At 41.8% G+C, this 27,404-nt stretch overlaps 49 non-coding genes across 49 annotated transcripts; all 49 read right to left on the reverse strand.

Annotated features, from left to right (window-relative positions):
* Positions 1 to 69: 69 nt before the first annotated feature.
* Positions 70 to 155, reverse strand: TRNAR-UCU (transfer RNA arginine (anticodon UCU)). The gene is given in 2 exon segments: positions 70 to 105; positions 119 to 155. It is a non-coding gene; the product is annotated as a tRNA-Arg (tRNA).
* Positions 156 to 684: 529 nt separating this feature from the next.
* Positions 685 to 770, reverse strand: TRNAR-UCU (transfer RNA arginine (anticodon UCU)). The gene is given in 2 exon segments: positions 685 to 720; positions 734 to 770. It is a non-coding gene; the product is annotated as a tRNA-Arg (tRNA).
* Positions 771 to 1,172: 402 nt separating this feature from the next.
* On the reverse strand, positions 1,173 to 1,258 carry TRNAR-UCU (transfer RNA arginine (anticodon UCU)). The gene is given in 2 exon segments: positions 1,173 to 1,208; positions 1,222 to 1,258. It is a non-coding gene; the product is annotated as a tRNA-Arg (tRNA).
* Positions 1,259 to 1,724: 466 nt separating this feature from the next.
* TRNAR-UCU (transfer RNA arginine (anticodon UCU)) lies at positions 1,725 to 1,810 on the reverse strand. The gene is given in 2 exon segments: positions 1,725 to 1,760; positions 1,774 to 1,810. It is a non-coding gene; the product is annotated as a tRNA-Arg (tRNA).
* Positions 1,811 to 2,339: 529 nt separating this feature from the next.
* TRNAR-UCU (transfer RNA arginine (anticodon UCU)) lies at positions 2,340 to 2,425 on the reverse strand. Its single transcript is given in 2 exon segments — positions 2,340 to 2,375; positions 2,389 to 2,425. It is a non-coding gene; the product is annotated as a tRNA-Arg (tRNA).
* Positions 2,426 to 2,827: 402 nt separating this feature from the next.
* On the reverse strand, positions 2,828 to 2,913 carry TRNAR-UCU (transfer RNA arginine (anticodon UCU)). Its single transcript is given in 2 exon segments — positions 2,828 to 2,863; positions 2,877 to 2,913. It is a non-coding gene; the product is annotated as a tRNA-Arg (tRNA).
* Positions 2,914 to 3,379: 466 nt separating this feature from the next.
* On the reverse strand, positions 3,380 to 3,465 carry TRNAR-UCU (transfer RNA arginine (anticodon UCU)). Its single transcript is given in 2 exon segments — positions 3,380 to 3,415; positions 3,429 to 3,465. It is a non-coding gene; the product is annotated as a tRNA-Arg (tRNA).
* A 529-nt stretch (positions 3,466 to 3,994) lies between these two features.
* Positions 3,995 to 4,080, reverse strand: TRNAR-UCU (transfer RNA arginine (anticodon UCU)). Its single transcript is given in 2 exon segments — positions 3,995 to 4,030; positions 4,044 to 4,080. It is a non-coding gene; the product is annotated as a tRNA-Arg (tRNA).
* A 402-nt stretch (positions 4,081 to 4,482) lies between these two features.
* Positions 4,483 to 4,568, reverse strand: TRNAR-UCU (transfer RNA arginine (anticodon UCU)). The gene is given in 2 exon segments: positions 4,483 to 4,518; positions 4,532 to 4,568. It is a non-coding gene; the product is annotated as a tRNA-Arg (tRNA).
* Positions 4,569 to 5,034: 466 nt separating this feature from the next.
* TRNAR-UCU (transfer RNA arginine (anticodon UCU)) lies at positions 5,035 to 5,120 on the reverse strand. Its single transcript is given in 2 exon segments — positions 5,035 to 5,070; positions 5,084 to 5,120. It is a non-coding gene; the product is annotated as a tRNA-Arg (tRNA).
* Positions 5,121 to 5,649: 529 nt separating this feature from the next.
* On the reverse strand, positions 5,650 to 5,735 carry TRNAR-UCU (transfer RNA arginine (anticodon UCU)). Its single transcript is given in 2 exon segments — positions 5,650 to 5,685; positions 5,699 to 5,735. It is a non-coding gene; the product is annotated as a tRNA-Arg (tRNA).
* Positions 5,736 to 6,137: 402 nt separating this feature from the next.
* Positions 6,138 to 6,223, reverse strand: TRNAR-UCU (transfer RNA arginine (anticodon UCU)). Its single transcript is given in 2 exon segments — positions 6,138 to 6,173; positions 6,187 to 6,223. It is a non-coding gene; the product is annotated as a tRNA-Arg (tRNA).
* A 466-nt stretch (positions 6,224 to 6,689) lies between these two features.
* TRNAR-UCU (transfer RNA arginine (anticodon UCU)) lies at positions 6,690 to 6,775 on the reverse strand. The gene is given in 2 exon segments: positions 6,690 to 6,725; positions 6,739 to 6,775. It is a non-coding gene; the product is annotated as a tRNA-Arg (tRNA).
* Positions 6,776 to 7,241: 466 nt separating this feature from the next.
* TRNAR-UCU (transfer RNA arginine (anticodon UCU)) lies at positions 7,242 to 7,327 on the reverse strand. Its single transcript is given in 2 exon segments — positions 7,242 to 7,277; positions 7,291 to 7,327. It is a non-coding gene; the product is annotated as a tRNA-Arg (tRNA).
* Positions 7,328 to 7,856: 529 nt separating this feature from the next.
* Positions 7,857 to 7,942, reverse strand: TRNAR-UCU (transfer RNA arginine (anticodon UCU)). Its single transcript is given in 2 exon segments — positions 7,857 to 7,892; positions 7,906 to 7,942. It is a non-coding gene; the product is annotated as a tRNA-Arg (tRNA).
* Positions 7,943 to 8,344: 402 nt separating this feature from the next.
* Positions 8,345 to 8,430, reverse strand: TRNAR-UCU (transfer RNA arginine (anticodon UCU)). Its single transcript is given in 2 exon segments — positions 8,345 to 8,380; positions 8,394 to 8,430. It is a non-coding gene; the product is annotated as a tRNA-Arg (tRNA).
* A 466-nt stretch (positions 8,431 to 8,896) lies between these two features.
* TRNAR-UCU (transfer RNA arginine (anticodon UCU)) lies at positions 8,897 to 8,982 on the reverse strand. Its single transcript is given in 2 exon segments — positions 8,897 to 8,932; positions 8,946 to 8,982. It is a non-coding gene; the product is annotated as a tRNA-Arg (tRNA).
* Positions 8,983 to 9,511: 529 nt separating this feature from the next.
* On the reverse strand, positions 9,512 to 9,597 carry TRNAR-UCU (transfer RNA arginine (anticodon UCU)). The gene is given in 2 exon segments: positions 9,512 to 9,547; positions 9,561 to 9,597. It is a non-coding gene; the product is annotated as a tRNA-Arg (tRNA).
* A 402-nt stretch (positions 9,598 to 9,999) lies between these two features.
* Positions 10,000 to 10,085, reverse strand: TRNAR-UCU (transfer RNA arginine (anticodon UCU)). The gene is given in 2 exon segments: positions 10,000 to 10,035; positions 10,049 to 10,085. It is a non-coding gene; the product is annotated as a tRNA-Arg (tRNA).
* Positions 10,086 to 10,551: 466 nt separating this feature from the next.
* Positions 10,552 to 10,637, reverse strand: TRNAR-UCU (transfer RNA arginine (anticodon UCU)). The gene is given in 2 exon segments: positions 10,552 to 10,587; positions 10,601 to 10,637. It is a non-coding gene; the product is annotated as a tRNA-Arg (tRNA).
* Positions 10,638 to 11,166: 529 nt separating this feature from the next.
* On the reverse strand, positions 11,167 to 11,252 carry TRNAR-UCU (transfer RNA arginine (anticodon UCU)). The gene is given in 2 exon segments: positions 11,167 to 11,202; positions 11,216 to 11,252. It is a non-coding gene; the product is annotated as a tRNA-Arg (tRNA).
* Positions 11,253 to 11,654: 402 nt separating this feature from the next.
* TRNAR-UCU (transfer RNA arginine (anticodon UCU)) lies at positions 11,655 to 11,740 on the reverse strand. Its single transcript is given in 2 exon segments — positions 11,655 to 11,690; positions 11,704 to 11,740. It is a non-coding gene; the product is annotated as a tRNA-Arg (tRNA).
* A 466-nt stretch (positions 11,741 to 12,206) lies between these two features.
* Positions 12,207 to 12,292, reverse strand: TRNAR-UCU (transfer RNA arginine (anticodon UCU)). Its single transcript is given in 2 exon segments — positions 12,207 to 12,242; positions 12,256 to 12,292. It is a non-coding gene; the product is annotated as a tRNA-Arg (tRNA).
* A 529-nt stretch (positions 12,293 to 12,821) lies between these two features.
* On the reverse strand, positions 12,822 to 12,907 carry TRNAR-UCU (transfer RNA arginine (anticodon UCU)). Its single transcript is given in 2 exon segments — positions 12,822 to 12,857; positions 12,871 to 12,907. It is a non-coding gene; the product is annotated as a tRNA-Arg (tRNA).
* Positions 12,908 to 13,309: 402 nt separating this feature from the next.
* On the reverse strand, positions 13,310 to 13,395 carry TRNAR-UCU (transfer RNA arginine (anticodon UCU)). The gene is given in 2 exon segments: positions 13,310 to 13,345; positions 13,359 to 13,395. It is a non-coding gene; the product is annotated as a tRNA-Arg (tRNA).
* A 466-nt stretch (positions 13,396 to 13,861) lies between these two features.
* TRNAR-UCU (transfer RNA arginine (anticodon UCU)) lies at positions 13,862 to 13,947 on the reverse strand. The gene is given in 2 exon segments: positions 13,862 to 13,897; positions 13,911 to 13,947. It is a non-coding gene; the product is annotated as a tRNA-Arg (tRNA).
* A 466-nt stretch (positions 13,948 to 14,413) lies between these two features.
* On the reverse strand, positions 14,414 to 14,499 carry TRNAR-UCU (transfer RNA arginine (anticodon UCU)). The gene is given in 2 exon segments: positions 14,414 to 14,449; positions 14,463 to 14,499. It is a non-coding gene; the product is annotated as a tRNA-Arg (tRNA).
* A 530-nt stretch (positions 14,500 to 15,029) lies between these two features.
* TRNAR-UCU (transfer RNA arginine (anticodon UCU)) lies at positions 15,030 to 15,115 on the reverse strand. Its single transcript is given in 2 exon segments — positions 15,030 to 15,065; positions 15,079 to 15,115. It is a non-coding gene; the product is annotated as a tRNA-Arg (tRNA).
* Positions 15,116 to 15,518: 403 nt separating this feature from the next.
* On the reverse strand, positions 15,519 to 15,604 carry TRNAR-UCU (transfer RNA arginine (anticodon UCU)). The gene is given in 2 exon segments: positions 15,519 to 15,554; positions 15,568 to 15,604. It is a non-coding gene; the product is annotated as a tRNA-Arg (tRNA).
* A 466-nt stretch (positions 15,605 to 16,070) lies between these two features.
* On the reverse strand, positions 16,071 to 16,156 carry TRNAR-UCU (transfer RNA arginine (anticodon UCU)). The gene is given in 2 exon segments: positions 16,071 to 16,106; positions 16,120 to 16,156. It is a non-coding gene; the product is annotated as a tRNA-Arg (tRNA).
* Positions 16,157 to 16,622: 466 nt separating this feature from the next.
* TRNAR-UCU (transfer RNA arginine (anticodon UCU)) lies at positions 16,623 to 16,708 on the reverse strand. The gene is given in 2 exon segments: positions 16,623 to 16,658; positions 16,672 to 16,708. It is a non-coding gene; the product is annotated as a tRNA-Arg (tRNA).
* A 530-nt stretch (positions 16,709 to 17,238) lies between these two features.
* TRNAR-UCU (transfer RNA arginine (anticodon UCU)) lies at positions 17,239 to 17,324 on the reverse strand. Its single transcript is given in 2 exon segments — positions 17,239 to 17,274; positions 17,288 to 17,324. It is a non-coding gene; the product is annotated as a tRNA-Arg (tRNA).
* A 402-nt stretch (positions 17,325 to 17,726) lies between these two features.
* TRNAR-UCU (transfer RNA arginine (anticodon UCU)) lies at positions 17,727 to 17,812 on the reverse strand. The gene is given in 2 exon segments: positions 17,727 to 17,762; positions 17,776 to 17,812. It is a non-coding gene; the product is annotated as a tRNA-Arg (tRNA).
* A 466-nt stretch (positions 17,813 to 18,278) lies between these two features.
* TRNAR-UCU (transfer RNA arginine (anticodon UCU)) lies at positions 18,279 to 18,364 on the reverse strand. The gene is given in 2 exon segments: positions 18,279 to 18,314; positions 18,328 to 18,364. It is a non-coding gene; the product is annotated as a tRNA-Arg (tRNA).
* Positions 18,365 to 18,894: 530 nt separating this feature from the next.
* TRNAR-UCU (transfer RNA arginine (anticodon UCU)) lies at positions 18,895 to 18,980 on the reverse strand. The gene is given in 2 exon segments: positions 18,895 to 18,930; positions 18,944 to 18,980. It is a non-coding gene; the product is annotated as a tRNA-Arg (tRNA).
* A 386-nt stretch (positions 18,981 to 19,366) lies between these two features.
* TRNAR-UCU (transfer RNA arginine (anticodon UCU)) lies at positions 19,367 to 19,452 on the reverse strand. Its single transcript is given in 2 exon segments — positions 19,367 to 19,402; positions 19,416 to 19,452. It is a non-coding gene; the product is annotated as a tRNA-Arg (tRNA).
* Positions 19,453 to 19,918: 466 nt separating this feature from the next.
* TRNAR-UCU (transfer RNA arginine (anticodon UCU)) lies at positions 19,919 to 20,004 on the reverse strand. The gene is given in 2 exon segments: positions 19,919 to 19,954; positions 19,968 to 20,004. It is a non-coding gene; the product is annotated as a tRNA-Arg (tRNA).
* A 530-nt stretch (positions 20,005 to 20,534) lies between these two features.
* Positions 20,535 to 20,620, reverse strand: TRNAR-UCU (transfer RNA arginine (anticodon UCU)). The gene is given in 2 exon segments: positions 20,535 to 20,570; positions 20,584 to 20,620. It is a non-coding gene; the product is annotated as a tRNA-Arg (tRNA).
* A 402-nt stretch (positions 20,621 to 21,022) lies between these two features.
* On the reverse strand, positions 21,023 to 21,108 carry TRNAR-UCU (transfer RNA arginine (anticodon UCU)). Its single transcript is given in 2 exon segments — positions 21,023 to 21,058; positions 21,072 to 21,108. It is a non-coding gene; the product is annotated as a tRNA-Arg (tRNA).
* Positions 21,109 to 21,574: 466 nt separating this feature from the next.
* Positions 21,575 to 21,660, reverse strand: TRNAR-UCU (transfer RNA arginine (anticodon UCU)). The gene is given in 2 exon segments: positions 21,575 to 21,610; positions 21,624 to 21,660. It is a non-coding gene; the product is annotated as a tRNA-Arg (tRNA).
* Positions 21,661 to 22,126: 466 nt separating this feature from the next.
* On the reverse strand, positions 22,127 to 22,212 carry TRNAR-UCU (transfer RNA arginine (anticodon UCU)). Its single transcript is given in 2 exon segments — positions 22,127 to 22,162; positions 22,176 to 22,212. It is a non-coding gene; the product is annotated as a tRNA-Arg (tRNA).
* A 530-nt stretch (positions 22,213 to 22,742) lies between these two features.
* On the reverse strand, positions 22,743 to 22,828 carry TRNAR-UCU (transfer RNA arginine (anticodon UCU)). The gene is given in 2 exon segments: positions 22,743 to 22,778; positions 22,792 to 22,828. It is a non-coding gene; the product is annotated as a tRNA-Arg (tRNA).
* Positions 22,829 to 23,230: 402 nt separating this feature from the next.
* Positions 23,231 to 23,316, reverse strand: TRNAR-UCU (transfer RNA arginine (anticodon UCU)). The gene is given in 2 exon segments: positions 23,231 to 23,266; positions 23,280 to 23,316. It is a non-coding gene; the product is annotated as a tRNA-Arg (tRNA).
* Positions 23,317 to 23,782: 466 nt separating this feature from the next.
* Positions 23,783 to 23,868, reverse strand: TRNAR-UCU (transfer RNA arginine (anticodon UCU)). The gene is given in 2 exon segments: positions 23,783 to 23,818; positions 23,832 to 23,868. It is a non-coding gene; the product is annotated as a tRNA-Arg (tRNA).
* A 529-nt stretch (positions 23,869 to 24,397) lies between these two features.
* TRNAR-UCU (transfer RNA arginine (anticodon UCU)) lies at positions 24,398 to 24,483 on the reverse strand. The gene is given in 2 exon segments: positions 24,398 to 24,433; positions 24,447 to 24,483. It is a non-coding gene; the product is annotated as a tRNA-Arg (tRNA).
* Positions 24,484 to 24,885: 402 nt separating this feature from the next.
* On the reverse strand, positions 24,886 to 24,971 carry TRNAR-UCU (transfer RNA arginine (anticodon UCU)). Its single transcript is given in 2 exon segments — positions 24,886 to 24,921; positions 24,935 to 24,971. It is a non-coding gene; the product is annotated as a tRNA-Arg (tRNA).
* Positions 24,972 to 25,437: 466 nt separating this feature from the next.
* Positions 25,438 to 25,523, reverse strand: TRNAR-UCU (transfer RNA arginine (anticodon UCU)). Its single transcript is given in 2 exon segments — positions 25,438 to 25,473; positions 25,487 to 25,523. It is a non-coding gene; the product is annotated as a tRNA-Arg (tRNA).
* A 529-nt stretch (positions 25,524 to 26,052) lies between these two features.
* TRNAR-UCU (transfer RNA arginine (anticodon UCU)) lies at positions 26,053 to 26,138 on the reverse strand. Its single transcript is given in 2 exon segments — positions 26,053 to 26,088; positions 26,102 to 26,138. It is a non-coding gene; the product is annotated as a tRNA-Arg (tRNA).
* Positions 26,139 to 27,092: 954 nt separating this feature from the next.
* On the reverse strand, positions 27,093 to 27,178 carry TRNAR-UCU (transfer RNA arginine (anticodon UCU)). Its single transcript is given in 2 exon segments — positions 27,093 to 27,128; positions 27,142 to 27,178. It is a non-coding gene; the product is annotated as a tRNA-Arg (tRNA).
* Between the last annotated feature and the right edge of the window lie 226 nt (positions 27,179 to 27,404).

The following is a 27,404-nucleotide window of genomic DNA, read 5'->3' on the forward strand; positions in this document are numbered from 1 at the left end:
TCATTTTCAGCTTTCTAAGATTACTTAAGGCAAGATCACAAAATGTATGCTTGCGTGGAATCCAAAAAGCGACTCTGGTGGGACTCGAACCCACAACCTTTGAATCACTACAGTTTTCTAGAAGTCCAATGCGCTATCCATTGCGCCACAGAGCCGTGTGCTGTGTGCAGGTTAGACTTTTTTAGGCATCCCAAACCAATGTAGTGCCAAGTTTTGCTGATGAGAAAAAGGATGTTTTTCTCACCCTACTGTTTCGGTGTTAGGACATTTTTTCTCTTCATGCATGAAAGCCAGAAGGGTGAGCAACAAAGTGCACTTTCTCTTGAAAAAAAAAGATTTGGTTAACATGAGTGGATAGGACCTCCATTCAGCCTGCTGGTAGAGAAGTTTGCATGACTTAGAAATGGGGCTCCTTGCTTGTTGCAAGTCATTCAAGATTTGAACATTGGATTGGCAAACAGCAGGTTTCCTTCCGAGGGCGTGGATTAAAGTGATCAATAAACGTGCATGGATTATCAGGGAAAAGCTGGGCCTTGGTGGTAAGTATTGAACGTTAGATTTAGAAATCACCTGTCTATTTCTCTTTCCTTGTAAGCAGATTTTTCTCATTGGTTCGAGCTGTTGATTTTTCGATTGCTTTTTCCTAACAGTTCTTGAGGCAAAGATTAATTGAAATCCAAAACTCGACTCTGGTGGGACTCGAACCCACAACCTTTGAATCACTACATCCTTCTAGAAGTCCAATGCGCTATCCGTTGCGCCACAGAGCCTTGCACAGCACTGCCTTTCCAGGTTTCTCGAACCAGCTCAGGGAGAAAGGGGCGCTTGATTGGGGAAGTTCGAGAGCCTACAATTCAAAATATCACAAATTGATGAATCCTTATGAGACACCAAACAGAATCTCAGCTTTTAATTTCTAAATGCTGCTTACAGGCCACCCTCAACCAAGCCTTTTCAACACAGAATTCAAGAAAAGTCACAAGAAGAGCCAGCAATTTAGGGTTTTTTTCAGTGGGTGATCAATGAATTTAGGTTCCAGGGTGGTTTATAGCCAAGAACAGTACTCTAAATCCTTAGCGCAATGTTGCATAAATTGACATTGTTCATTTTCAGCTTTCTAAGAAAACTTGAGGTGAGATCACAAAATGTATGCTTTGGTGGAATCCAAAAAGCGACTCTGGTGGGACTCGAACCCACAACCTTTGAATAACTACAGCTGTCTAGAAGTCCAATGCGCTATCCATTGCGCCACAGAGCCATGTAATTGCAGCTCTTTAGACATTTTTAGGCAGCCAAAACCAAAGTCGTGCCATTTCTTTCTAATGAGAAAAACCATGTGTTTCTAACACTTCATTGCTTCATTGGGGAAGTTCGAGAACCTACAATTCAAAATATCACAAATTGATCAATCTTTAAGAGACACCAAACAGAAGCTGAGCTTTTCATTCTTGGCCTCACTCCATTTTTCTAGACATTGCTGAGGGGCTACCTTCAACCAAGCCTTTTCAACACGGAATTCAAGAAAAGTCACATGTAGAGCCGGCAATTGAGGCTTCTTTTCAATGGGTGATCAATGAATTTAGGTTCCAGGCAGGTTTGCAGCTAAGAACAGTGCTCTACATCCTTAAACACAATGTCGCATAGGTTGACATTGTTCATTTTCAGCTTTCTAAGATTACTTAAGGCAAGATCACAAAATGTATGCTTGCGTGGAATCCAAAAAGCGACTCTGGTGGGACTCGAACCCACAACCTTTGAATCACTACAGTTTTCTAGAAGTCCAATGCGCTATCCATTGCGCCACAGAGCCGTGTGCTGTGTGCAGGTTAGACTTTTTTAGGCATCCCAAACCAATGTAGTGCCAAGTTTTGCTGATGAGAAAAAGGATGTTTTTCTCACCCTACTGTTTCGGTGTTAGGACATTTTTTCTCTTCATGCATGAAAGCCAGAAGGGTGAGCAACAAAGTGCACTTTCTCTTGAAAAAAAAAGATTTGGTTAACATGAGTGGATAGGACCTCCATTCAGCCTGCTGGTAGAGAAGTTTGCATGACTTAGAAATGGGGCTCCTTGCTTGTTGCAAGTCATTCAAGATTTGAACATTGGATTGGCAAACAGCAGGTTTCCTTCCGAGGGCGTGGATTAAAGTGATCAATAAACGTGCATGGATTATCAGGGAAAAGCTGGGCCTTGGTGGTAAGTATTGAACGTTAGATTTAGAAATCACCTGTCTATTTCTCTTTCCTTGTAAGCAGATTTTTCTCATTGGTTCGAGCTGTTGATTTTTCGATTGCTTTTTCCTAACAGTTCTTGAGGCAAAGATTAATTGAAATCCAAAACTCGACTCTGGTGGGACTCGAACCCACAACCTTTGAATCACTACATCCTTCTAGAAGTCCAATGCGCTATCCGTTGCGCCACAGAGCCTTGCACAGCACTGCCTTTCCAGGTTTCTCGGACCAGCTCAGGGAGAAAGGGGCGCTTGATTGGGGAAGTTCGAGAGCCTACAATTCAAAATATCACAAATTGATGAATCCTTATGAGACACCAAACAGAATCTCAGCTTTTAATTTCTAAATGCTGCTTACAGGCCACCCTCAACCAAGCCTTTTCAACACAGAATTCAAGAAAAGTCACAAGAAGAGCCAGCAATTTAGGGTTTTTTTCAGTGGGTGATCAATGAATTTAGGTTCCAGGGTGGTTTATAGCCAAGAACAGTACTCTAAATCCTTAGCGCAATGTTGCATAAATTGACATTGTTCATTTTCAGCTTTCTAAGAAAACTTGAGGTGAGATCACAAAATGTATGCTTTGGTGGAATCCAAAAAGTGACTCTGGTGGGACTCGAACCCACAACCTTTGAATAACTACAGCTGTCTAGAAGTCCAATGCGCTATCCATTGCGCCACAGAGCCATGTAATTGCAGCTCTTTAGACATTTTTAGGCAGCCAAAACCAAAGTCGTGCCATTTCTTTCTAATGAGAAAAACCATGTGTTTCTAACACTTCATTGCTTCATTGGGGAAGTTCGAGAACCTACAATTCAAAATATCACAAATTGATCAATCTTTAAGAGACACCAAACAGAAGCTGAGCTTTTCATTCTTGGCCTCACTCCATTTTTCTAGACATTGCTGAGGGGCTACCTTCAACCAAGCCTTTTCAACACGGAATTCAAGAAAAGTCACATGTAGAGCCGGCAATTGAGGCTTCTTTTCAATGGGTGATCAATGAATTTAGGTTCCAGGCAGGTTTGCAGCTAAGAACAGTGCTCTACATCCTTAAACACAATGTCGCATAGGTTGACATTGTTCATTTTCAGCTTTCTAAGATTACTTAAGGCAAGATCACAAAATGTATGCTTGCGTGGAATCCAAAAAGCGACTCTGGTGGGACTCGAACCCACAACCTTTGAATCACTACAGTTTTCTAGAAGTCCAATGCGCTATCCATTGCGCCACAGAGCCGTGTGCTGTGTGCAGGTTAGACTTTTTTAGGCATCCCAAACCAATGTAGTGCCAAGTTTTGCTGATGAGAAAAAGGATGTTTTTCTCACCCTACTGTTTCGGTGTTAGGACATTTTTTCTCTTCATGCATGAAAGCCAGAAGGGTGAGCAACAAAGTGCACTTTCTCTTGAAATAAAAAGATTTGGTTAACATGAGTGGATAGAACCTCCATTCAGCCTGCTGGTAGAGAAGTTTGCATGACTTAGAAATGGGGCTCCTTGCTTGTTGCAAGTCATTCAAGATTTGAACATTGGATTGGCAAACAGCAGGTTTCCTTCCGAGGGCGTGGATTAAAGTGATCAATAAACGTGCATGGATTATCAGGGAAAAGCTGGGCCTTGGTGGTAAGTATTGAACGTTAGATTTAGAAATCACCTGTCTATTTCTCTTTCCTTGTAAGCAGATTTTTCTCATTGGTTCGAGCTGTTGATTTTTCGATTGCTTTTTCCTAACAGTTCTTGAGGCAAAGATTAATTGAAATCCAAAACTCGACTCTGGTGGGACTCGAACCCACAACCTTTGAATCACTACATCCTTCTAGAAGTCCAATGCGCTATCCGTTGCGCCACAGAGCCTTGCACAGCACTGCCTTTCCAGGTTTCTCGGACCAGCTCAGGGAGAAAGGGGCGCTTGATTGGGGAAGTTCGAGAGCCTACAATTCAAAATATCACAAATTGATGAATCCTTATGAGACACCAAACAGAATCTCAGCTTTTAATTTCTAAATGCTGCTTACAGGCCACCCTCAACCAAGCCTTTTCAACACAGAATTCAAGAAAAGTCACAAGAAGAGCCAGCAATTTAGGGTTTTTTTCAGTGGGTGATCAATGAATTTAGGTTCCAGGGTGGTTTATAGCCAAGAACAGTACTCTAAATCCTTAGCGCAATGTTGCATAAATTGACATTGTTCATTTTCAGCTTTCTAAGAAAACTTGAGGTGAGATCACAAAATGTATGCTTTGGTGGAATCCAAAAAGCGACTCTGGTGGGACTCGAACCCACAACCTTTGAATAACTACAGCTGTCTAGAAGTCCAATGCGCTATCCATTGCGCCACAGAGCCATGTAATTGCAGCTCTTTAGACATTTTTAGGCAGCCAAAACCAAAGTCGTGCCATTTCTTTCTAATGAGAAAAACCATGTGTTTCTAACACTTCATTGCTTCATTGGGGAAGTTCGAGAACCTACAATTCAAAATATCACAAATTGATCAATCTTTAAGAGACACCAAACAGAAGCTGAGCTTTTCATTCTTGGCCTCACTCCATTTTTCTAGACATTGCTGAGGGGCTACCTTCAACCAAGCCTTTTCAACACGGAATTCAAGAAAAGTCACATGTAGAGCCGGCAATTGAGGCTTCTTTTCAATGGGTGATCAATGAATTTAGGTTCCAGGCAGGTTTGCAGCTAAGAACAGTGCTCTACATCCTTAAACACAATGTCGCATAGGTTGACATTGTTCATTTTCAGCTTTCTAAGATTACTTAAGGCAAGATCACAAAATGTATGCTTGCGTGGAATCCAAAAAGCGACTCTGGTGGGACTCGAACCCACAACCTTTGAATCACTACAGTTTTCTAGAAGTCCAATGCGCTATCCATTGCGCCACAGAGCCGTGTGCTGTGTGCAGGTTAGACTTTTTTAGGCATCCCAAACCAATGTAGTGCCAAGTTTTGCTGATGAGAAAAAGGATGTTTTTCTCACCCTACTGTTTCGGTGTTAGGACATTTTTTCTCTTCATGCATGAAAGCCAGAAGGGTGAGCAACAAAGTGCACTTTCTCTTGAAATAAAAAGATTTGGTTAACATGAGTGGATAGAACCTCCATTCAGCCTGCTGGTAGAGAAGTTTGCATGACTTAGAAATGGGGCTCCTTGCTTGTTGCAAGTCATTCAAGATTTGAACATTGGATTGGCAAACAGCAGGTTTCCTTCCGAGGGCGTGGATTAAAGTGATCAATAAACGTGCATGGATTATCAGGGAAAAGCTGGGCCTTGGTGGTAAGTATTGAACGTTAGATTTAGAAATCACCTGTCTATTTCTCTTTCCTTGTAAGCAGATTTTTCTCATTGGTTCGAGCTGTTGATTTTTCGATTGCTTTTTCCTAACAGTTCTTGAGGCAAAGATTAATTGAAATCCAAAACTCGACTCTGGTGGGACTCGAACCCACAACCTTTGAATCACTACATCCTTCTAGAAGTCCAATGCGCTATCCGTTGCGCCACAGAGCCTTGCACAGCACTGCCTTTCCAGGTTTCTCGGACCAGCTCAGGGAGAAAGGGGCGCTTGATTGGGGAAGTTCGAGAGCCTACAATTCAAAATATCACAAATTGATGAATCCTTATGAGACACCAAACAGAATCTCAGCTTTTAATTTCTAAATGCTGCTTACAGGCCACCCTCAACCAAGCCTTTTCAACACAGAATTCAAGAAAAGTCACAAGAAGAGCCAGCAATTTAGGGTTTTTTTCAGTGGGTGATCAATGAATTTAGGTTCCAGGGTGGTTTATAGCCAAGAACAGTACTCTAAATCCTTAGCGCAATGTTGCATAAATTGACATTGTTCATTTTCAGCTTTCTAAGAAAACTTGAGGTGAGATCACAAAATGTATGCTTTGGTGGAATCCAAAAAGCGACTCTGGTGGGACTCGAACCCACAACCTTTGAATAACTACAGCTGTCTAGAAGTCCAATGCGCTATCCATTGCGCCACAGAGCCATGTAATTGCAACTCTTTAGACATTTTTAGGCAGCCAAAACCAAAGTCGCGCCATTTCTTTCTAATGAGAAAAACCATGTGTTTCTAACACTTCATTGCTTCATTGGGGAAGTTCGAGAACCTACAATTCAAAATATCACAAATTGATCAATCTTTAAGAGACACCAAACAGAAGCTGAGCTTTTCATTCTTGGCCTCACTCCATTTTTCTAGACATTGCTGAGGGGCTACCTTCAACCAAGCCTTTTCAACACGGAATTCAAGAAAAGTCACATGTAGAGCCGGCAATTGAGGCTTCTTTTCAATGGGTGATCAATGAATTTAGGTTCCAGGCAGGTTTGCAGCTAAGAACAGTGCTCTACATCCTTAAACACAATGTCACATAGGTTGACATTGTTCTTTTTCAGCTTTCTAAGATTACTTAAGGCAAGATCACAAAATGTATGCTTGCGTGGAATCCAAAAAGCGACTCTGGTGGGACTCGAACCCACAAACTTTGAATAACTACAGCTGTCTAGAAGTCCAATGCGCTATCCATTGCGCCACAGAGCCATGTAATTGCAGCTCTTTAGACATTTTTAGGCAGCCAAAACCAAAGTCGTGCCATTTCTTTCTAATGAGAAAAACCATGTGTTTCTAACACTTCATTGCTTCATTGGGGAAGTTCGAGAACCTACAATTCAAAATATCACAAATTGATCAATCTTTAAGAGACACCAAACAGAAGCTGAGCTTTTCATTCTTGGCCTCACTCCATTTTTCTAGACATTGCTGAGGGGCTACCTTCAACCAAGCCTTTTCAACACGGAATTCAAGAAAAGTCACATGTAGAGCCGGCAATTGAGGCTTCTTTTCAATGGGTGATCAATGAATTTAGGTTCCAGGCAGGTTTGCAGCTAAGAACAGTGCTCTACATCCTTAAACACAATGTCGCATAGGTTGACATTGTTCATTTTCAGCTTTCTAAGATTACTTAAGGCAAGATCACAAAATGTATGCTTGCGTGGAATCCAAAAAGCGACTCTGGTGGGACTCGAACCCACAACCTTTGAATCACTACAGTTTTCTAGAAGTCCAATGCGCTATCCATTGCGCCACAGAGCCGTGTGCTGTGTGCAGGTTAGACTTTTTTAGGCATCCCAAACCAATGTAGTGCCAAGTTTTGCTGATGAGAAAAAGGATGTTTTTCTCACCCTACTGTTTCGGTGTTAGGACATTTTTTCTCTTCATGCATGAAAGCCAGAAGGGTGAGCAACAAAGTGCACTTTCTCTTGAAATAAAAAGATTTGGTTAACATGAGTGGATAGAACCTCCATTCAGCCTGCTGGTAGAGAAGTTTGCATGACTTAGAAATGGGGCTCCTTGCTTGTTGCAAGTCATTCAAGATTTGAACATTGGATTGGCAAACAGCAGGTTTCCTTCCGAGGGCGTGGATTAAAGTGATCAATAAACGTGCATGGATTATCAGGGAAAAGCTGGGCCTTGGTGGTAAGTATTGAACGTTAGATTTAGAAATCACCTGTCTATTTCTCTTTCCTTGTAAGCAGATTTTTCTCATTGGTTCGAGCTGTTGATTTTTCGATTGCTTTTTCCTAACAGTTCTTGAGGCAAAGATTAATTGAAATCCAAAACTCGACTCTGGTGGGACTCGAACCCACAACCTTTGAATCACTACATCCTTCTAGAAGTCCAATGCGCTATCCGTTGCGCCACAGAGCCTTGCACAGCACTGCCTTTCCAGGTTTCTCAGACCAGCTCAGGGAGAAAGGGGCGCTTGATTGGGGAAGTTCGAGAGCCTACAATTCAAAATATCACAAATTGATGAATCCTTATGAGACACCAAACAGAATCTCAGCTTTTAATTTCTAAATGCTGCTTACAGGCCACCCTCAACCAAGCCTTTTCAACACAGAATTCAAGAAAAGTCACAAGAAGAGCCAGCAATTTAGGGTTTTTTTCAGTGGGTGATCAATGAATTTAGGTTCCAGGGTGGTTTATAGCCAAGAACAGTACTCTAAATCCTTAGCGCAATGTTGCATAAATTGACATTGTTCATTTTCAGCTTTCTAAGAAAACTTGAGGTGAGATCACAAAATGTATGCTTTGGTGGAATCCAAAAAGCGACTCTGGTGGGACTCGAACCCACAACCTTTGAATAACTACAGCTGTCTAGAAGTCCAATGCGCTATCCATTGCGCCACAGAGCCATGTAATTGCAGCTCTTTAGACATTTTTAGGCAGCCAAAACCAAAGTCGTGCCATTTCTTTCTAATGAGAAAAACCATGTGTTTCTAACACTTCATTGCTTCATTGGGGAAGTTCGAGAACCTACAATTCAAAATATCACAAATTGATCAATCTTTAAGAGACACCAAACAGAAGCTGAGCTTTTCATTCTTGGCCTCACTCCATTTTTCTAGACATTGCTGAGGGGCTACCTTCAACCAAGCCTTTTCAACACGGAATTCAAGAAAAGTCACATGTAGAGCCGGCAATTGAGGCTTCTTTTCAATGGGTGATCAATGAATTTAGGTTCCAGGCAGGTTTGCAGCTAAGAACAGTGCTCTACATCCTTAAACACAATGTCGCATAGGTTGACATTGTTCATTTTCAGCTTTCTAAGATTACTTAAGGCAAGATCACAAAATGTATGCTTGCGTGGAATCCAAAAAGCGACTCTGGTGGGACTCGAACCCACAACCTTTGAATCACTACAGTTTTCTAGAAGTCCAATGCGCTATCCATTGCGCCACAGAGCCGTGTGCTGTGTGCAGGTTAGACTTTTTTAGGCATTCCAAACCAATGTAGTGCCAAGTTTTGCTGATGAGAAAAAGGATGTTTTTCTCACCCTACTGTTTCGGTGTTAGGACATTTTTTCTCTTCATGCATGAAAGCCAGAAGGGTGAGCAACAAAGTGCACTTTCTCTTGAAAAAAAAAGATTTGGTTAACATGAGTGGATAGGACCTCCATTCAGCCTGCTGGTAGAGAAGTTTGCATGACTTAGAAATGGGGCTCCTTGCTTGTTGCAAGTCATTCAAGATTTGAACATTGGATTGGCAAACAGCAGGTTTCCTTCCGAGGGCGTGGATTAAAGTGATCAATAAACGTGCATGGATTATCAGGGAAAAGCTGGGCCTTGGTGGTAAGTATTGAACGTTAGATTTAGAAATCACCTGTCTATTTCTCTTTCCTTGTAAGCAGATTTTTCTCATTGGTTCGAGCTGTTGATTTTTCGATTGCTTTTTCCTAACAGTTCTTGAGGCAAAGATTAATTGAAATCCAAAACTCGACTCTGGTGGGACTCGAACCCACAACCTTTGAATCACTACATCCTTCTAGAAGTCCAATGCGCTATCCGTTGCGCCACAGAGCCTTGCACAGCACTGCCTTTCCAGGTTTCTCGGACCAGCTCAGGGAGAAAGGGGCGCTTGATTGGGGAAGTTCGAGAGCCTACAATTCAAAATATCACAAATTGATGAATCCTTATGAGACACCAAACAGAATCTCAGCTTTTAATTTCTAAATGCTGCTTACAGGCCACCCTCAACCAAGCCTTTTCAACACAGAATTCAAGAAAAGTCACAAGAAGAGCCAGCAATTTAGGGTTTTTTTCAGTGGGTGATCAATGAATTTAGGTTCCAGGGTGGTTTATAGCCAAGAACAGTACTCTAAATCCTTAGCGCAATGTTGCATAAATTGACATTGTTCATTTTCAGCTTTCTAAGAAAACTTGAGGTGAGATCACAAAATGTATGCTTTGGTGGAATCCAAAAAGTGACTCTGGTGGGACTCGAACCCACAACCTTTGAATAACTACAGCTGTCTAGAAGTCCAATGCGCTATCCATTGCGCCACAGAGCCATGTAATTGCAGCTCTTTAGACATTTTTAGGCAGCCAAAACCAAAGTCGTGCCATTTCTTTCTAATGAGAAAAACCATGTGTTTCTAACACTTCATTGCTTCATTGGGGAAGTTCGAGAACCTACAATTCAAAATATCACAAATTGATCAATCTTTAAGAGACACCAAACAGAAGCTGAGCTTTTCATTCTTGGCCTCACTCCATTTTTCTAGACATTGCTGAGGGGCTACCTTCAACCAAGCCTTTTCAACACGGAATTCAAGAAAAGTCACATGTAGAGCCGGCAATTAAAGCTTCTTTTCAATGGGTGATCAATGAATTTAGGTTCCAGGCAGGTTTGCAGCTAAGAACAGTGCTCTACATCCTTAAACACAATGTCGCATAGGTTGACATTGTTCATTTTCAGCTTTCTAAGATTACTTAAGGCAAGATCACAAAATGTATGCTTGCGTGGAATCCAAAAAGCGACTCTGGTGGGACTCGAACCCACAACCTTTGAATCACTACAGTTTTCTAGAAGTCCAATGCGCTATCCATTGCGCCACAGAGCCGTGTGCTGTGTGCAGGTTAGACTTTTTTAGGCATCCCAAACCAATGTAGTGCCAAGTTTTGCTGATGAGAAAAAGGATGTTTTTCTCACCCTACTGTTTCGGTGTTAGGACATTTTTTCTCTTCATGCATGAAAGCCAGAAGGGTGAGCAACAAAGTGCACTTTCTCTTGAAATAAAAAGATTTGGTTAACATGAGTGGATAGAACCTCCATTCAGCCTGCTGGTAGAGAAGTTTGCATGACTTAGAAATGGGGCTCCTTGCTTGTTGCAAGTCATTCAAGATTTGAACATTGGATTGGCAAACAGCAGGTTTCCTTCCGAGGGCGTGGATTAAAGTGATCAATAAACGTGCATGGATTATCAGGGAAAAGCTGGGCCTTGGTGGTAAGTATTGAACGTTAGATTTACAAATCACCTGTCTATTTCTCTTTCCTTGTAAGCAGATTTTTCTCATTGGTTCGAGCTGTTGATTTTTCGATTGCTTTTTCCTAACAGTTCTTGAGGCAAAGATTAATTGAAATCCAAAACTCGACTCTGGTGGGACTCGAACCCACAACCTTTGAATCACTACATCCTTCTAGAAGTCCAATGCGCTATCCGTTGCGCCACAGAGCCTTGCACAGCACTGCCTTTCCAGGTTTCTCGGACCAGCTCAGGGAGAAAGGGGCGCTTGATTGGGGAAGTTCGAGAGCCTACAATTCAAAATATCACAAATTGATGAATCCTTATGAGACACCAAACAGAATCTCAGCTTTTAATTTCTAAATGCTGCTTACAGGCCACCCTCAACCAAGCCTTTTCAACACAGAATTCAAGAAAAGTCACAAGAAGAGCCAGCAATTTAGGGTTTTTTTCAGTGGGTGATCAATGAATTTAGGTTCCAGGGTGGTTTATAGCCAAGAACAGTACTCTAAATCCTTAGCGCAATGTTGCATAAATTGACATTGTTCATTTTCAGCTTTCTAAGAAAACTTGAGGTGAGATCACAAAATGTATGCTTTGGTGGAATCCAAAAAGCGACTCTGGTGGGACTCGAACCCACAACCTTTGAATAACTACAGCTGTCTAGAAGTCCAATGCGCTATCCATTGCGCCACAGAGCCATGTAATTGCAGCTCTTTAGACATTTTTAGGCAGCCAAAACCAAAGTCGTGCCATTTCTTTCTAATGAGAAAAACCATGTGTTTCTAACACTTCATTGCTTCATTGGGGAAGTTCGAGAACCTACAATTCAAAATATCACAAATTGATCAATCTTTAAGAGACACCAAACAGAAGCTGAGCTTTTCATTCTTGGCCTCACTCCATTTTTCTAGACATTGCTGAGGGGCTACCTTCAACCAAGCCTTTTCAACACGGAATTCAAGAAAAGTCACATGTAGAGCCGGCAATTGAGGCTTCTTTTCAATGGGTGATCAATGAATTTAGGTTCCAGGCAGGTTTGCAGCTAAGAACAGTGCTCTACATCCTTAAACACAATGTCGCATAGGTTGACATTGTTCATTTTCAGCTTTCTAAGATTACTTAAGGCAAGATCACAAAATGTATGCTTGCGTGGAATCCAAAAAGCGACTCTGGTGGGACTCGAACCCACAACCTTTGAATCACTACAGTTTTCTAGAAGTCCAATGCGCTATCCATTGCGCCACAGAGCCGTGTGCTGTGTGCAGGTTAGACTTTTTTAGGCATTCCAAACCAATGTAGTGCCAAGTTTTGCTGATGAGAAAAAGGATGTTTTTCTCACCCTACTGTTTCGGTGTTAGGACATTTTTTCTCTTCATGCATGAAAGCCAGAAGGGTGAGCAACAAAGTGCACTTTCTCTTGAAAAAAAAAGATTTGGTTAACATGAGTGGATAGGACCTCCATTCAGCCTGCTGGAAGAGAAGTTTGCATGACTTAGAAATGGGGCTCCTTGCTTGTTGCAAGTCATTCAAGATTTGAACATTGGATTGGCAAACAGCAGGTTTCCTTCCGAGGGCGTGGATTAAAGTGATCAATAAACGTGCATGGATTATCAGGGAAAAGCTGGGCCTTGGTGGTAAGTATTGAACGTTAGATTTAGAAATCACCTGTCTATTTCTCTTTCCTTGTAAGCAGATTTTTCTCATTGGTTCGAGCTGTTGATTTTTCGATTGCTTTTTCCTAAAAGTTCTTGAGGCAAAGATTAATTGAAATCCAAAACTCGACTCTGGTGGGACTCGAACCCACAACCTTTGAATCACTACATCCTTCTAGAAGTCCAATGCGCTATCCGTTGCGCCACAGAGCCTTGCTCAGCAGTGCCTTTCCAGGTTTTTCGGACCAGCTCAGGGAGAAAGGGGCGCTTGATTGGGGAAGTTCGAGAGCCTACAATTCAAAATATCACAAATTGATGAATCCTTATGAGACACCAAACAGAATCTCAGCTTTTAATTTCTAAATGCTGCTTACAGGCCACCCTCAACCAAGCCTTTTCAACACAGAATTCAAGAAAAGTCACAAGAAGAGCCAGCAATTTAGGGTTTTTTTCAGTGGGTGATCAATGAATTTAGGTTCCAGGGTGGCTTATAGCCAAGAACAGTACTCTAAATCCTTAGCGCAATGTTGCATAAATTGACATTGTTCATTTTCAGCTTTCTAAGAAAACTTGAGGTGAGATCACAAAATGTATGCTTTGGTGGAATCCAAAAAGCGACTCTGGTGGGACTCGAACCCACAACCTTTGAATAACTACAGCTGTCTAGAAGTCCAATGCGCTATCCATTGCGCCACAGAGCCATGTAATTGCAGCTCTTTAGACATTTTTAGGCAGCCAAAACCAAAGTCGTGCCATTTCTTTCTAATGAGAAAAACCATGTGTTTCTAACACTTCATTGCTTCATTGGGGAAGTTCGAGAACCTACAATTCAAAATATCACAAATTGATCAATCTTTAAGAGACACCAAACAGAAGCTGAGCTTTTCATTCTTGGCCTCACTCCATTTTTCTAGACATTGCTGAGGGGCTACCTTCAACCAAGCCTTTTCAACACGGAATTCAAGAAAAGTCACATGTAGAGCCGGCAATTGAGGCTTCTTTTCAATGGGTGATCAATGAATTTAGGTTCCAGGCAGGTTTGCAGCTAAGAACAGTGCTCTACATCCTTAAACACAATGTCGCATGGGTTGACATTGTTCATTTTCAGCTTTCTAAGATTACTTAAGGCAAGATCACAAAATGTATGCTTGCGTGGAATCCAAAAAGCGACTCTGGTGGGACTCGAACCCACAACCTTTGAATAACTACAGCTGTCTAGAAGTCCAAGGCGCTATCCATTGCGCCACAGAGCCATGTAATTGTAGCTCTTTAGACATTTTTAGGCAGCCAAAACCAAAGTCGTGCCATTTCTTTCTAATGAGAAAAACCATGTGTTTCTAACACTTCATTGCTTCATTGGGGAAGTTCGAGAACCTACAATTCAAAATATCACAAATTGATCAATCTTTAAGAGACACCAAACAGAAGCTGAGCTTTTCATTCTTGGCCTCACTCCATTTTTCTAGACATTGCTGAGGGGCTACCTTCAACCAAGCCTTTTCAACACGGAATTCAAGAAAAGTCACATGTAGAGCCGGCAATTGAGGCTTCTTTTCAATGGGTGATCAATGAATTTAGGTTCCAGGCAGGTTTGCAGCTAAGAACAGTGCTCTACATCCTTAAACACAATGTCGCATAGGTTGACATTGTTCATTTTCAGCTTTCTAAGATTACTTAAGGCAAGATCACAAAATGTATGCTTGCGTGGAATCCAAAAAGCGACTCTGGTGGGACTCGAACCCACAACCTTTGAATCACTACAGTTTTCTAGAAGTCCAATGCGCTATCCATTGCGCCACAGAGCCGTGTGCTGTGTGCAGGTTAGACTTTTTTAGGCATCCCAAACCAATGTAGTGCCAAGTTTTGCTGATGAGAAAAAGGATGTTTTTCTCACCCTACTGTTTCGGTGTTAGGACATTTTTTCTCTTCATGCATGAAAGCCAGAAGGGTGAGCAACAAAGTGCACTTTCTCTTGAAAAAAAAAAGATTTGGTTAACATGAGTGGATAGGACCTCCATTCAGCCTGCTGGTAGAGAAGTTTGCATGACTTAGAAATGGGGCTCCTTGCTTGTTGCAAGTCATTCAAGATTTGAACATTGGATTGGCAAACAGCAGGTTTCCTTCCGAGGGCGTGGATTAAAGTGATCAATAAACGTGCATGGATTATCAGGGAAAAGCTGGGCCTTGGTGGTAAGTATTGAACGTTAGATTTAGAAATCACCTGTCTATTTCTCTTTCCTTGTAAGCAGATTTTTCTCATTGGTTCGAGCTGTTGATTTTTCGATTGCTTTTTCCTAAAAGTTCTTGAGGCAAAGATTAATTGAAATACAAAACTCGACTCTGGTGGGACTCGAACCCACAACCTTTGAATCACTACATCCTTCTAGAAGTCCAATGCGCTATCCGTTGCGCCACAGAGCCTTGCACAGCACTGCCTTTCCAGGTTTCTCGGACCAGCTCAGGGCGAAAGGGGCGCTTGATTGGGGAAGTTCGAGAGCCTACAATTCAAAATATCACAAATTGATGAATCCTTATGAGACACCAAACAGAAGCTCAGCTTTTAATTTCTAAATGCTGCTTACAGGCCACCCTCAACCAAGCCTTTTCAACACAGAATTCAAGAAAAGTCACAAGAAGAGCCAGCAATTTAGGGTTTTTTTTCAGTGGGTGATCAATGAATTTAGGTTCCAGGGTGGTTTATAGCCAAGAACAGTACTCTAAATCCTTAGCGCAATGTTGCATAAATTGACATTGTTCATATTCAGCTTTCTAAGAAAACTTGAGGTGAGATCACAAAATGTATGCTTTGGTGGAATCCAAAAAGCGACTCTGGTGGGACTCGAACCCACAACCTTTGAATAACTACAGCTGTCTAGAAGTCCAATGCGCTATCCATTGCGCCACAGAGCCATGTAATTGCAGCTCTTTAGACATTTTTAGGCAGCCAAAACCAAAGTCGTGCCATTTCTTTCTAATGAGAAAAACCATGTGTTTCTAACACTTCATTGCTTCATTGGGGAAGTTCGAGAACCTACAATTCAAAATATCACAAATTGATCAATCTTTAAGAGACACCAAACAGAAGCTGAGCTTTTCATTCTTGGCATCACTCCATTTTTCTAGACATTGCTGAGGGGCTACCTTCAACCAAGCCTTTTCAACACGGAATTCAAGAAAAGTCACATGTAGAGCCGGCAATTGAGGCTTCTTTTCAATGGGTGATCAATGAATTTAGGTTCCAGGCAGGTTTGCAGCTAAGAACAGTGCTCTACATCCTTAAACACAATGTCGCATAGGTTGACATTGTTCATTTTCAGCTTTCTAAGATTACTTAAGGCAAGATCACAAAATGTATGCTTGCGTGGAATCCAAAAAGCGACTCTGGTGGGACTCGAACCCACAACCTTTGAATAACTACAGCTGTCTAGAAGTCCAATGCGCTATCCATTGCGCCACAGAGCCATGTAATTTCAGCTGTTTAGACATTTTTAGGCAGCCAAAACCAAAGTCGTGCCATTTCTTTCTAATGAGAAAAACCATGTGTTTCTAACACTTCATTGCTTCATTGGGGAAGTTCGAGAACCTACAATTCAAAATATCACAAATTGATCAATCTTTAAGAGACACCAAACAGAAGCTGAGCTTTTCATTCTTGGCCTCACTCCATTTTTCTAGACATTGCTGAGGGGCTACCTTCAACCAAGCCTTTTCAACACGGAATTCAAGAAAAGTCACATGTAGAGCCGGCAATTGAGGCTTCTTTTCAATGGGTGATCAATGAATTTAGGTTCCAGGCAGGTTTGCAGCTAAGAACAGTGCTCTACATCCTTAAACACAATGTCGCATAGGTTGACATTGTTCATTTTCAGCTTTCTAAGATTACTTAAGGCAAGATCACAAAATGTATGCTTGCGTGGAATCCAAAAAGCGACTCTGGTGGGACCCGAACCCACAACCTTTGAATCACTACAGTTTTCTAGAAGTCCAATGCGCTATCCATTGCGCCACAGAGCCGTGTGCTGTGTGCAGGTTAGACTTTTTTAGGCATCCCAAACCAATGTAGTGCCAAGTTTTGCTGATGAGAAAAAGGATGTTTTTCTCACCCTACTGTTTCGGTGTTAGGACATTTTTTCTCTTCATGCATGAAAGCCAGAAGGGTGAGCAACAAAGTGCACTTTCTCTTGAAAAAAAAAAGATTTGGTTAACATGAGTGGATAGGACCTCCATTCAGCCTGCTGGTAGAGAAGTTTGCATGACTTAGAAATGGGGCTCCTTGCTTGTTGCAAGTCATTCAAGATTTGAACATTGGATTGGCAAACAGCAGGTTTCCTTCCGAGGGCGTGGATTAAAGTGATCAATAAACGTGCATGGATTATCAGGGAAAAGCTGGGCCTTGGTGGTAAGTATTGAACGTTAGATTTAGAAATCACCTGTCTATTTCTCTTTCCTTGTAAGCAGATTTTTCTCATTGGTTCGAGCTGTTGATTTTTCGATTGCTTTTTCCTAACAGTTCTTGAGGCAAAGATTAATTGAAATCCAAAACTCGACTCTGGTGGGACTCGAACCCACAACCTTTGAATCACTACATCCTTCTAGAAGTCCAATGCGCTATCCGTTGCGCCACAGAGCCTTGCTCAGCAGTGCCTTTCCAGGTTTTTCGGACCAGCTCAGGGAGAAAGGGGCGCTTGATTGGGGAAGTTCGAGAGCCTACAATTCAAAATATCACAAATTGATGAATCCTTATGAGACACCAAACAGAATCTCAGCTTTTAATTTCTAAATGCTGCTTACAGGCCACCCTCAACCAAGCCTTTTCAACACAGAATTCAAGAAAAGTCACAAGAAGAGCCAGCAATTTAGGGTTTTTTTCAGTGGGTGATCAATGAATTTAGGTTCCAGGGTGGTTTATAGCCAAGAACAGTACTCTAAATCCTTAGCGCAATGTTGCATAAATTGACATTGTTCATTTTCAGCTTTCTAAGAAAACTTGAGGTGAGATCACAAAATGTATGCTTTGGTGGAATCCAAAAAGCGACTCTGGTGGGACTCGAACCCACAACCTTTGAATAACTACAGCTGTCTAGAAGTCCAATGCGCTATCCATTGCGCCACAGAGCCATGTAATTGCAGCTCTTTAGACATTTTTAGGCAGCCAAAACCAAAGTCGTGCCATTTCTTTCTAATGAGAAAAACCATGTGTTTCTAACACTTCATTGCTTCATTGGGGAAGTTCGAGAACCTACAATTCAAAATATCACAAATTGATCAATCTTTAAGAGACACCAAACAGAAGCTGAGCTTTTCATTCTTGGCCTCACTCCATTTTTCTAGACATTGCTGAGGGGCTACCTTCAACCAAGCCTTTTCAACACGGAATTCAAGAAAAGTCACATGTAGAGCCGGCAATTGAGGCTTCTTTTCAATGGGTGATCAATGAATTTAGGTTCCAGGCAGGTTTGCAGCTAAGAACAGTGCTCTACATCCTTAAACACAATGTCGCATAGGTTGACATTGTTCATTTTCAGCTTTCTAAGATTACTTAAGGCAAGATCACAAAATGTATGCTTGCGTGGAATCCAAAAAGCGACTCTGGTGGGACTCGAACCCACAACCTTTGAATCACTACAGTTTTCTAGAAGTCCAATGCGCTATCCATTGCGCCACAGAGCCGTGTGCTGTGTGCAGGTTAGACTTTTTTAGGCATCCCAAACCAATGTAGTGCCAAGTTTTGCTGATGAGAAAAAGGATGTTTTTCTCACCCTACTGTTTCGGTGTTAGGACATTTTTTCTCTTCATGCATGAAAGCCAGAAGGGTGAGCAACAAAGTGCACTTTCTCTTGAAAAAAAAAAGATTTGGTTAACATGAGTGGATAGGACCTCCATTCAGCCTGCTGGTAGAGAAGTTTGCATGACTTAGAAATGGGGCTCCTTGCTTGTTGCAAGTCATTCAAGATTTGAACATTGGATTGGCAAACAGCAGGTTTCCTTCCGAGGGCGTGGATTAAAGTGATCAATAAACGTGCATGGATTATCAGGGAAAAGCTGGGCCTTGGTGGTAAGTATTGAACGTTAGATTTAGAAATCACCTGTCTATTTCTCTTTCCTTGTAAGCAGATTTTTCTCATTGGTTCGAGCTGTTGATTTTTCGATTGCTTTTTCCTAACAGTTCTTGAGGCAAAGATTAATTGAAATCCAAAACTCGACTCTGGTGGGACTCGAACCCACAACCTTTGAATCACTACATCCTTCTAGAAGTCCAATGCGCTATCCGTTGCGCCACAGAGCCTTGCTCAGCAGTGCCTTTCCAGGTTTTTCGGACCAGCTCAGGGAGAAAGGGGCGCTTGATTGGGGAAGTTCAAATATCACAAATTGATGAATCCTTATGAGACACCAAACAGAATCTCAGCTTTTAATTTCTAAATGCTGCTTACAGGCCACCCTCAACCAAGCCTTTTCAACACAGAATTCAAGAAAAGTCACAAGAAGAGCCAGCAATTTAGGGTTTTTTTCAGTGGGTGATCAATGAATTTAGGTTCCAGGGTGGTTTATAGCCAAGAACAGTACTCTAAATCCTTAGCGCAATGTTGCATAAATTGACATTGTTCATTTTCAGCTTTCTAAGAAAACTTGAGGTGAGATCACAAAATGTATGCTTTGGTGGAATCCAAAAAGCGACTCTGGTGGGACTCGAACCCACAACCTTTGAATAACTACAGCTGTTTAGAAGCCCAATGCGCTATCCATTGCGCCACAGAGCCATGTAATTGCAGCTCTTTAGACATTTTTAGGCAGCCAAAACCAAAGTCGTGCCATTTCTTTCTAATGAGAAAAACCATGTGTTTCTAACACTTCATTGCTTCATTGGGGAAGTTCGAGAACCTACAATTCAAAATATCACAAATTGATCAATCTTTAAGAGACACCAAACAGAAGCTGAGCTTTTCATTCTTGGCCTCACTCCATTTTTCTAGACATTGCTGAGGGGCTACCTTCAACCAAGCCTTTTCAACACGGAATTCAAGAAAAGTCACATGTAGAGCCGGCAATTGAGGCTTCTTTTCAATGGGTGATCAATGAATTTAGGTTCCAGGCAGGTTTGCAGCTAAGAACAGTGCTCTACATCCTTAAACACAATGTCGCATAGGTTGACATTGTTCATTTTCAGCTTTCTAAGATTACTTAAGGCAAGATCACAAAATGTATGCTTGCGTGGAATCCAAAAAGCGACTCTGGTGGGACTCGAACCCACAACCTTTGAATCACTACAGTTTTCTAGAAGTCCAATGCGCTATCCATTGCGCCACAGAGCCGTGTGCTGTGTGCAGGTTAGACTTTTTTAGGCATCCCAAACCAATGTAGTGCCAAGTTTTGCTGATGAGAAAAAGGATGTTTTTCTCACCCTACTGTTTCGGTGTTAGGACATTTTTTCTCTTCATGCATGAAAGCCAGAAGGGTGAGCAACAAAGTGCACTTTCTCTTGAAAAAAAAAAGATTTGGTTAACATGAGTGGATAGGACCTCCATTCAGCCTGCTGGTAGAGAAGTTTGCATGACTTAGAAATGGGGCTCCTTGCTTGTTGCAAGTCATTCAAGATTTGAACATTGGATTGGCAAACAGCAGGTTTCCTTCCGAGGGCGTGGATTAAAGTGATCAATAAACGTGCATGGATTATCAGGGAAAAGCTGGGCCTTGGTGGTAAGTATTGAACGTTAGATTTAGAAATCACCTGTCTATTTCTCTTTCCTTGTAAGCAGATTTTTCTCATTGGTTCGAGCTGTTGATTTTTCGATTGCTTTTTCCTAAAAGTTCTTGAGGCAAAGATTAATTGAAATCCAAAACTCGACTCTGGTGGGACTCGAACCCACAACCTTTGAATCACTACATCCTTCTAGAAGTCCAATGCGCTATCCGTTGCGCCACAGAGCCTTGCACAGCACTGCCTTTCCAGGTTTCTCGGACCAGCTCAGGGCGAAAGGGGCGCTTGATTGGGGAAGTTCGAGAGCCTACAATTCAAAATATCACAAATTGATGAATCCTTATGAGACACCAAACAGAAGCTCAGCTTTTAATTTCTAAATGCTACTTACAGGCCACCCTCAACCAAGCCTTTTCAACACAGAATTCAAGAAAAGTCACAAGAAGAGCCAGCAATTTAGGGTTTTTTTCAGTGGGTGATCAATGAATTTAGGTTCCAGGGTGGTTTATAGCCAAGAACAGTACTCTAAATCCTTAGCGCAATGTTGCATAAATTGACATTGTTCATATTCAGCTTTCTAAGAAAACTTGAGGTGAGATCACAAAATGTATGCTTTGGTGGAATCCAAAAAGCGACTCTGGTGGGACTCGAACCCACAACCTTTGAATAACTACAGCTGTCTAGAAGTCCAATGCGCTATCCATTGCGCCACAGAGCCATGTAATTTCAGCTCTTTAGACATTTTTAGGCAGCCAAAACCAAAGTCGTGCCATTTCTTTCTAATGAGAAAAACCATGTGTTTCTAACACTTCATTGCTTCATTGGGGAAGTTCGAGAACCTACAATTCAAAATATCACAAATTGATCAATCTTTAAGAGACACCAAACAGAAGCTGAGCTTTTCATTCTTGGCCTCACTCCATTTTTCTAGACATTGCTGAGGGGCTACCTTCAACCAAGCCTTTTCAACACGGAATTCAAGAAAAGTCACATGTAGAGCCGGCAATTGAGGCTTCTTTTCAATGGGTGATCAATGAATTTAGGTTCCAGGCAGGTTTGCAGCTAAGAACAGTGCTCTACATCCTTAAACACAATGTCGCATAGGTTGACATTGTTCATTTTCAGCTTTCTAAGATTACTTAAGGCAAGATCACAAAATGTATGCTTGCGTGGAATCCAAAAAGCGACTCTGGTGGGACTCGAACCCACAACCTTTGAATAACTACAGCTGTCTAGAAGTCCAATGCGCTATCCATTGCGCCACAGAGCCATGTAATTTCAGCTGTTTAGACATTTTTAGGCAGCCAAAACCAAAGTCGTGCCATTTCTTTCTAATGAGAAAAACCATGTGTTTCTAACACTTCATTGCTTCATTGGGGAAGTTCGAGAACCTACAATTCAAAATATCACAAATTGATCAATCTTTAAGAGACACCAAACAGAAGCTGAGCTTTTCATTCTTGGCCTCACTCCATTTTTCTAGACATTGCTGAGGGGCTACCTTCAACCAAGCCTTTTCAACACGGAATTCAAGAAAAGTCACATGTAGAGCCGGCAATTGAGGCTTCTTTTCAATGGGTGATCAATGAATTTAGGTTCCAGGCAGGTTTGCAGCTAAGAACAGTGCTCTACATCCTTAAACACAATGTCGCATAGGTTGACATTGTTCATTTTCAGCTTTCTAAGATTACTTAAGGCAAGATCACAAAATGTATGCTTGCGTGGAATCCAAAAAGCGACTCTGGTGGGACTCGAACCCACAACCTTTGAATCACTACAGTTTTCTAGAAGTCCAATGCGCTATCCATTGCGCCACAGAGCCGTGTGCTGTGTGCAGGTTAGACTTTTTTAGGCATCCCAAACCAATGTAGTGCCAAGTTTTGCTGATGAGAAAAAGGATGTTTTTCTCACCCTACTGTTTCGGTGTTCGGACATTTTTTCTCTTCATGCATGAAAGCCAGAAGGGTGAGCAACAAAGTGCACTTTCTCTTGAAAAAAAAAAGATTTGGTTAACATGAGTGGATAGGACCTCCATTCAGCCTGCTGGTAGAGAAGTTTGCATGACTTAGAAATGGGGCCCCTTGCTTGTTGCAAGTCATTCAAGATTTGAACATTGGATTGGCAAACAGCAGGTTTCCTTCCGAGGGCGTGGATTAAAGTGATCAATAAACGTGCATGGATTATCAGGGAAAAGCTGGGCCTTGGTGGTAAGTATTGAACGTTAGATTTAGAAATCACCTGTCTATTTCTCTTTCCTTGTAAGCAGATTTTTCTCATTGGTTCGAGCTGTTGATTTTTCGATTGCATTTTCCTAACAGTTCTTGAGGCAAAGATTAATTGAAATCCAAAACTCGACTCTGGTGGGACTCGAACCCACAACCTTTGAATCACTACATCCTTCTAGAAGTCCAATGCGCTATCCGTTGCGCCACAGAGCCTTGCACAGCACTGCCTTTCCAGGTTTCTCGGACTAGCTCAGGGAGAAAGGGGCGCTTGATTGGGGAAGTTCGAGAGCCTACAATTCAAAATATCACAAATTGATGAATCCTTATGAGACACCAAACAGAAGCTCAGCTTTTAATTTCTAAATGCTGCTTACAGGCCACCCTCAACCAAGCCTTTTCAACACAGAATTCAAGAAAAGTCACAAGAAGAGCCAGCAATTTAGGGGTTTTTTCAGTGGGTGATCAATGAATTTAGGTTCCAGGGTGGTTTATAGCCAAGAACAGTACTCTAAATCCTTAGCGCAATGTTGCATAAATTGACATTGTTCATTTTCAGCTTTCTAAGAAAACTTGAGGTGAGATCACAAAATGTATGCTTTGGTGGAATCCAAAAAGCGACTCTGGTGGGACTCGAACCCACAACCTTTGAATAACTACAGCTGTCTAGAAGTCCAATGCGCCGTCCATTGCGCCACAGAGCCATGTAATTTCGGCTCTTTAGACATTTTTAGGCAGCCAAAACCAAAGTCGTGCCATTTCTTTCTAATGAGAAAAACCATGTGTTTCTAACACTTCATTGCTTCATTGGGGAAGTTCGAGAACCTACAATTCAAAATATCACAAATTGATCAATCTTTAAGAGACACCAAACAGAAGCTGAGCTTTTCATTCTTGGCCTCACTCCATTTTTCTAGACATTGCTGAGGGGCTACCTTCAACCAAGCCTTTTCAACACGGAATTCAAGAAAAGTCACATGTAGAGCCGGCAATTGAGGCTTCTTTTCAATGGGTGATCAATGAATTTAGGTTCCAGGCAGGTTTGCAGCTAAGAACAGTGCTCTACATCCTTAAACACAATGTCGCATAGGTTGACATTGTTCATTTTCAGCTTTCTAAGATTACTTAAGGCAAGATCACAAAATGTATGCTTGCGTGGAATCCAAAAAGCGACTCTGGTGGGACTCGAACCCACAACCTTTGAATCACTACAGTTTTCTAGAAGTCCAATGCGCTATCCATTGCGCCACAGAGCTGTGTGCTGTGTGCAGGTTAGAGTTTTTTAGGCATCCCAAACCAATGTAGCGCCAAGTTTTGCTGATGAGAAAAAGGATGTTTTTCTCACCCTACTGTTTCGGTGTTAGGACATTTTTTCTCTTCATGCATGAAAGCCAGAAGGGTGAGCAACAAAGTGCACTTTCTCTTGAAAAAAAAAGATTTGGTTAACATGAGTGGATAGGACCTCCATTCAGCCTGCTGGTAGAGAAGTTTGCATGACTTAGAAATGGGGCTCCTTGCTTGTTGCAAGTCATTCAAGATTTGAACATTGGATTGGCAAACAGCAGGTTTCCTTCCGAGGGCGTGGATTAAAGTGATCAATAAACGTGCATGGATTATCAGGGAAAAGCTGGGCCTTGGTGGTAAGTATTGAACGTTAGATTTACAAATCACCTGTCTATTTCTCTTTCCTTGTAAGCAGATTTTTCTCATTGGTTCGAGCTGTTGATTTTTCGATTGCTTTTTCCTAACAGTTCTTGAGGCAAAGATTAATTGAAATCCAAAACTCGACTCTGGTGGGACTCGAACCCACAACCTTTGAATCACTACATCCTTCTAGAAGTCCAATGCGCTATCCGTTGCGCCACAGAGCCTTGCACAGCACTGCCTTTCCAGGTTTCTCGGACTAGCTCAGGGAGAAAGGGGCGCTTGATTGGGGAAGTTCGAGAGCCTACAATTCAAAATATCACAAATTGATGAATCCTTATGAGACACCAAACAGAAGCTCAGCTTTTAATTTCTAAATGCTGCTTACAGGCCACCCTCAACCAAGCCTTTTCAACACAGAATTCAAGAAAAGTCACAAGAAGAGCCAGCAATTTAGGGGTTTTTTCAGTGGGTGATCAATGAATTTAGGTTCCAGGGTGGTTTATAGCCAAGAACAGTACTCTAAATCCTTAGCGCAATGTTGCATAAATTGACATTGTTCATTTTCAGCTTTCTAAGAAAACTTGAGGTGAGATCACAAAATGTATGCTTTGGTGGAATCCAAAAAGCGACTCTGGTGGGACTCGAACCCACAACCTTTGAATAACTACAGCTGTCTAGAAGTCCAATGCGCTGTCCATTGCGCCACAGAGCCATGTAATTTTGGCTCTTTAGACATTTTTAGGCAGCCAAAACCAAAGTCGTGCCATTTCTTTCTAATGAGAAAAACCATGTGTTTCTAACACTTCATTGCTTCATTGGGGAAGTTCGAGAACCTACAATTCAAAATATCACAAATTGATCAATCTTTAAGAGACACCAAACAGAAGCTGAGCTTTTCATTCTTGGCCTCACTCCATTTTTCTAGACATTGCTGAGGGGCTACCTTCAACCAAGCCTTTTCAACACGGAATTCAAGAAAAGTCACATGTAGAGCCGGCAATTGAGGCTTCTTTTCAATGGGTGATCAATGAATTTAGGTTCCAGGCAGGTTTGCAGCTAAGAACAGTGCTCTACATCCTTAAACACAATGTCGCATAGGTTGACATTGTTCATTTTCAGCTTTCTAAGATTACTTAAGGCAAGATCACAAAATGTATGCTTGCGTGGAATCCAAAAAGCGACTCTGGTGGGACTCGAACCCACAACCTTTGAATCACTACAGTTTTCTAGAAGTCCAATGCGCTATCCATTGCGCCACAGAGCCGTGTGCTGTGTGCAGGTTAGACTTTTTTAGGCATCCCAAACCAATGTAGCGCCAAGTTTTGCTGATGAGAAAAAGGATGTTTTTCTCACCCTACTGTTTCGGTGTTAGGACATTTTTTCTCTTCATGCATGAAAGCCAGAAGGGTGAGCAACAAAGTGCACTTTCTCTTGAAAAAAAAAGATTTGGTTAACATGAGTGGATAGGACCTCCATTCAGCCTGCTGGTAGAGAAGTTTGCATGACTTAGAAATGGGGCTCCTTGCTTGTTGCAAGTCATTCAAGATTTGAACATTGGATTGGCAAACAGCAGGTTTCCTTCCGAGGGCGTGGATTAAAGTGATCAATAAACGTGCATGGATTATCAGGGAAAAGCTGGGCCTTGGTGGTAAGTATTGAACGTTAGATTTACAAATCACCTGTCTATTTCTCTTTCCTTGTAAGCAGATTTTTCTCATTGGTTCGAGCTGTTGATTTTTCGATTGCTTTTTCCTAACAGTTCTTGAGGCAAAGATTAATTGAAATCCAAAACTCGACTCTGGTGGGACTCGAACCCACAACCTTTGAATCACTACATCCTTCTAGAAGTCCAATGCGCTATCCGTTGCGCCACAGAGCCTTGCACAGCACTGCCTTTCCAGGTTTCTCGGACCAGCTCAGGGAGAAAGGGGCGCTTGATTGGGGAAGTTCGAGAGCCTACAATTCAAAATATCACAAATTGATGAATCCTTATGAGACACCAAACAGAAGCTCAGCTTTTAATTTCTAAATGCTGCTTACAGGCCACCCTCAACCAAGCCTTTTCAACACAGAATTCAAGAAAAGTCACAAGAAGAGCCAGCAATTTAGGGGTTTTTTCAGTGGGTGATCAATGAATTTAGGTTCCAGGGTGGTTTATAGCCAAGAACAGTACTCTAAATCCTTAGCGCAATGTTGCATAAATTGACATTGTTCATTTTCAGCTTTCTAAGAAAACTTGAGGTGAGATCACAAAATGTATGCTTTGGTGGAATCCAAAAAGCGACTCTGGTGGGACTCAAACCCACAACCTTTGAATAACTACAGCTGTCTAGAAGTCCAATGCGCCGTCCATTGCGCCACAGAGCCATGTAATTTCGGCTCTTTAGACATTTTTAGGCAGCCAAAACCAAAGTCGTGCCATTTCTTTCTAATGAGAAAAACCATGTGTTTCTAACACTTCATTGCTTCATTGGGGAAGTTCGAGAACCTACAATTCAAAATATCACAAATTGATCAATCTTTAAGAGACACCAAACAGAAGCTGAGCTTTTCATTCTTGGCCTCACTCCATTTTTCTAGACATTGCTGAGGGGCTACCTTCAACCAAGCCTTTTCAACACGGAATTCAAGAAAAGTCACATGTAGAGCCGGCAATTGAGGCTTCTTTTCAATGGGTGATCAATGAATTTAGGTTCCAGGCAGGTTTGCAGCTAAGAACAGTGCTCTACATCCTTAAACACAATGTCGCATAGGTTGACATTGTTCATTTTCAGCTTTCTAAGATTACTTAAGGCAAGATCACAAAATGTATGCTTGCGTGGAATCCAAAAAGCGACTCTGGTGGGACTCGAACCCACAACCTTTGAATCACTACAGTTTTCTAGAAGTCCAATGCGCTATCCATTGCGCCACAGAGCCGTGTGCTGTGTGCAGGTTAGACTTTTTTAGGCATCCCAAACCAATGTAGCGCCAAGTTTTGCTGATGAGAAAAAGGATGTTTTTCTCACCCTACTGTTTCGGTGTTAGGACATTTTTTCTCTTCATGCATGAAAGCCAGAAGGGTGAGCAACAAAGTGCACTTTCTCTTGAAAAAAAAAGATTTGGTTAACATGAGTGGATAGGACCTCCATTCAGCCTGCTGGTA

This window comes from Engystomops pustulosus, chromosome 3, assembly GCF_040894005.1.
Source record: "Engystomops pustulosus chromosome 3, aEngPut4.maternal, whole genome shotgun sequence".
NCBI lineage: Eukaryota > Metazoa > Chordata > Amphibia > Anura > Leptodactylidae > Engystomops > Engystomops pustulosus.